Consider the following 5,000-nt stretch of genomic DNA (forward strand, 5'->3'; position numbering starts at 1 on the left):
ATGACCGATAACTACATCCTCTTCATTATTGATGATTCTGTCTCGGCATTTACTGTATGTAATGTGCTTTCTAGGATTGCTGTGTAATTTTACCCTCTCCTCCTGTGGGATGTAAACACTTTGCCTGTTTTTTGTGGTGTTGAAGAATTTGCTGGATATAAATAGAAAACTCCTATTTCCCCAGCTGTCACCGTTTTACTACTATTTCAAACATAAAACAAACATTTTAGTCCACCACTAAAAGTTACCAGGTCATAAGATAACATAATGTGGTCCCATTATAGTGCAGCAAATATTTTCATGCTATACAAGTGACTTAGCGATAATTTGAATTAGGCTGATTATATACAAGTAGATTTTCAAATGAAAATTTGTACAAAAATTCTTACCACATTCAATGCCTTGATGATCGTCTTGGTACGCAGCTGCATGGACACAACGTGTTTGATCTCGGGGCACGGATGTCGGATGAGAGGGTGGGATTCATCTGTGGGAGCAGCCCATAGAGGAGCTGAGGTATTGCAGCAGGGGGGTCCATATGGAAGTCGGGCAACTAGTATTTTCAGAATAAAGCTAGGTATACATGGATTTGTAGTAGGTAGGTTGAACGAAAAAAATTTGACAGATCCCTGGATCAGCACAAGTGATTTCAAAGCAGGGATCTCTTCTGCTGTTCCCCCTGTCGGAATACACAGATGAGCAGTGAGCACTGTAGCCATTTGCTGGCAGCGCTGATCGAAGGCTGGTTCTCTAGCATGGCCATTCGACAGAAGCTGGTTGTTATGCCTCGTACACACGCAACGATTATCGGCCGACCGATCGTCCGACTTTTGTCCAGAGTGTTGTTTTGTTGGTTGGAATGTGCCTAGACTGCACACACATTTTCTCAGCCAACAAAAGTCTACTTCAGAAGTGATGTCATGTGCTGGTTTACTTTCCGTGTGTTTTTTCTTCTCTGAGCAGGCCCAGTCTTGCTCATCAGATTTTTGTATGCCGAAATCTGTACTGACTGACGGAAACTCGGCCGTTGTGTTGACGGCCAACAAAAATTTTATAGCCTGCACACCAGATTTTTTTCGGCCGAAAAGTCGGAGTCGGTTGTCGGAAGCATCATACTAACAAGCCGTAAATCGGCCGATCGGACGTTGGCCGAAAATTCCCGGCCAATAATCGATGCGTGTGTACGAGGCATAAGACTGGCTTCTGCTGAATGGACAGCACTACACATGTACCAAACTTTCTGCTAAACTGGACAAACTTTGGTATGTGTGGCTTTAATCAACAGTGGCAGCTTTCATTTTTTCCCCAAGTGCAACAGCCTATAAATACTCACATTTTATTGATTCTGTTCCAATTCACTGAAACTGAATTGGTTGCTTTGGGTTACTGCACTTTTCATATAATTATTCTTGCATCACCAAAACCTCTGATTTCTAATGAAGGCAATATTTATGTATGATATTAAACTGTATATTTGCTATTTCTTGGCCAATGCACATCTCCTTAGTACAGTGGTTCTCAACTCGGGTCCTCAGGGCACACGAACAGGTCAGATCTGTCTCTTGGGGAGACACAGACTAGAATACTGCAATCACTGAGCAGCAAATATCACCTGTGATGTATTTCAGTTACCTTGTAACTCTGGCCTGTTGGTGGGTCCTGAGGACAGGAGTTGAGGACCACTGCCTTAGTAGGATGTGCAAAATAATTCTGCTTTCTGTGGCCTGCAGATTTCACCATTCTTGGACATGAAGCCGGCTATAGACAGTTGGAATTGTGTGGGCAGGCTGAATGTACCCACTTGATCCACTTGGGTACTACCAGCCTGTCAGATTCACTTGCGATTATCGCTAGCAATAATAACCAGCTGGTCTCCACCCCTCCTGTAGTTTTCTGCAGGCAGCCTGTAGTGGGTGGAGCTGCTGGGTACCTCCCCCAGTTCTGTTGTCTTCACTGGCTATGTGTAGCACAGTGATCATGTCACCACTACTTCTAAATGGTATTTACTGAGTTAAAGCAGTTGTATACTGGAAAAAAAGACAAGACAAAGGCATAATGAGCTAGTATGCCGGACCTTCAGAGCACATGCGCCGCTAGCGTCAGCGGCTGCATGCAGGGCAAATATCTCCTAAACCGTGCAGGTTTAGGAGATATTAATTGTACCTACAGGTAAGCCTTATTCTAGGCTTACCTGTAGGTAAGTCACAAAAATCAGTATTCTACCTCTTTAACTTTGTGCAGTGTGTACATTTAGAGATTTTATTTCTGTGTACTGCACAGTATTTAAACTTCTAATACGATTTTGTAATTTATCCCTTGTTTGTAATATTTCAAGGAGTCAGAGCCCATTCACATTAGCGTGACTTGTCAGGCGACTTGTCAGCCTGACAAGTCGCGGTATGTCGCAGTCCATTGAGTAGTACAGGACCCGTTCTAATAGGAGCAACACAAGTCGCTCCGACTTAGAAAAAGGGTCCTGTACTACTTTGGGGCGACCTCGGAGCGACTTGCATAGACTTCCATTATGTGAAGTCTCTGCAAGTCGCGCCGAAGTCGCGGTGCACGCGACTTCACAGGTCGCCCCCCCGAAGTCGTGTCGCCTCAATGTGAATGGGCTCTGTGTTCTTTATTTGGGTTGCTCTGTACAAATATTGTATATATTTGCATTTTCACTCTATTTTTGGAGTGACAGCCCGTATTGTTTTGAAGTTTTTTTTTTTTTTTTTTTTCTTCTTTTCTTGAAATAGTGCAGATTTAGCGTTTTTTTTTTTTTTTTTTTTTTTTGTGCGAGTTTCCATCTAGAGTTATAAAGGGGCAATACAATAGCCCGGCTGTATTCCCTTTGTATCTTCACAGAGCTCTCCAGGCAAATTTCCTATAGACTTTGATAGAGATCATCCGACTTCCTTCCAGCTAACATGGAGCACCGGAAGTCAGTATTGTGTCAGTCAGTTATTCTTGCTGGGCTTTTACAGCTGCAAGTCAGGAAAACAGAATTTCAGTAGCTTGCATTTAGACAGGATGTTCCAGGTATTTCTTTTTGGGTTGTATATGAAGTGATTGTAAAGTCTCCTTTTTTTTTTTTTTTAAATAACAAACATGTTATACTTCTCTCCTCTGTGCAGTGGTTTTGCAAAGGGCAGCCTGTATCCTCCTCTCAAGTCCCTCGTTGCTGCTCCTAGCCCCCCACAGCAAGAAGCTTGCTATGGGGGCACCCGAGCCGAGCTGCAGCAACGTGTGTCCATTCAGACACAGAGCTGCATAGAATGCATTAAGAAAAAAAAAACCTGACTTCACAATTCCTTTAATTATTTAGGCTACATTCACACCTGAGCGTAGCGTTTTTCGCGCGTTTTTTACCGCGATTTTTGCGGCGTTTTTTACCGCGATTTTTACCGCGATTTTTGTGCAGGCGTTTTTAGATTGAATAGAGATCAATGGAAAACGCCTGTAATCTGCCCAAAAAGAAGCTCATGTACTTTTTTGAGCGTTGGGCGTTTTGTAAACAGCGTCAAAACGCTCAGATGTGAACAGGGGCCATTGAAATGAATAGGATTTGTCTTGTTGGGCGTTTTGAGAGCTGATCCTAGAGCAGAAAAACGCCCCAAAAACGCCCCAAAACGCCTAGATGTGAACGGAGCCTTACTGTTTGGAGTTTTCAAAAAATATTGTGAAACCATCAGCCAGATAATGTATAGCATATTTATCCAAACATCTTCAGGGCTCATTCACATCAACTGTGGTTAGGGATGGAAGTGCACGACTGTCTGCATTGACAATATTCCCATCACACATGTTCTTGGAATAGGCTTAAGAAAAGTGGGTGCAATGGCAATAACCAGCTGGAGACATCCCAGATCAGTGTACGTATTTGCCTATACACCACAAACCTTCAAAAGGACGTTCAAAAGAATTCTATAATAGAAGTCAATGCAAGCCACTCCGATGTCGCCCAGAAGTAGTGCAGGAACCTTTTTCTAAGTCGGAGCGACTTGAGTCGCTCTGATTAGAACGGTTCCATTGCACAGAATGGAGCGCGACTTGTCAGGCGACCAAGTCGTGGCAGTGTGAACCGGGACTAATACATCTTAGCATGCTGACGTATTAGAAATAATTGCCTGAAATAAAGTGGCCAAACCTGGCCATGTGCATGAGACCTGATCTTTTGTGAAACGTCTTTTACTGTTCCAGTGTTGTCAAACAGTATGTGTTCACACCCTCTTTACACTAGCATTTTTTGGTTTTAATCCTTTTGGTTTGAGTGTTCATTCGATTTTCTCATCAGTGAAGTTAAAAATCCATGTTCATTTTTAATAGTAGTGATGAGGAAAATTTGAAGGAAAAGAAAGGAAATTATTTCTTGACCAACAAAATTTCTAAGCGCCCATGCAGACTGGCGGGACACGACTTGCTGGGGCGCCCTGTGAAGTCTCGGTGTGAATTGAAGTCAATGCAAGTCGCCTCCAGGTCGCCCCAAAGTAGTACAGGACCCTTTTTCTAAGTCGGAGCGACTTGTGTCGCTCCTATTAGAATGGGTCCTGTACTATTCAATGGCGAGCGACCAAGTCGCCTGACAAGTCGCGCTAGTGTGAATGGACCCTAACCGTAATTGTGTTTTTTGTTCGGGAAGTTACATGCATTCCGAAGTCAAACATTACACACAAACGTTGCTTGCTGTGTGCGGTACTCTGAATGGCTTTGAGTTACAGCACACAGTAAAGTTGGCCATAGATGGTCCAAACCATATATGGGCAGGTTGAATGTACCCAAGTTTATTGATCAACTTTATTACAACCAGCCTGTCAGATTTCACGCGCAATTATTGCTAGCAGCTGTTTCAACCGCTAGCAATAATCCAATGTCTTCTCCTGGCGTGGACTGCTTTCCCTGCATCCCATGCCCGGAGAATGCAATGGCTCTGCGGGAGGGATTCCCCCATCAACACTGACTGTGTTGAAGGGGAAACTGAGCGGTTTTCTTTCCTGAAACCCATTTATGGC

The sequence above is a fragment of the Pelophylax lessonae genome (genome assembly GCF_965119305.1).
Source record: "Pelophylax lessonae genome assembly, contig: HAP1_SCAFFOLD_1349, whole genome shotgun sequence".
Classification (NCBI taxonomy): domain Eukaryota; kingdom Metazoa; phylum Chordata; class Amphibia; order Anura; family Ranidae; genus Pelophylax; species Pelophylax lessonae.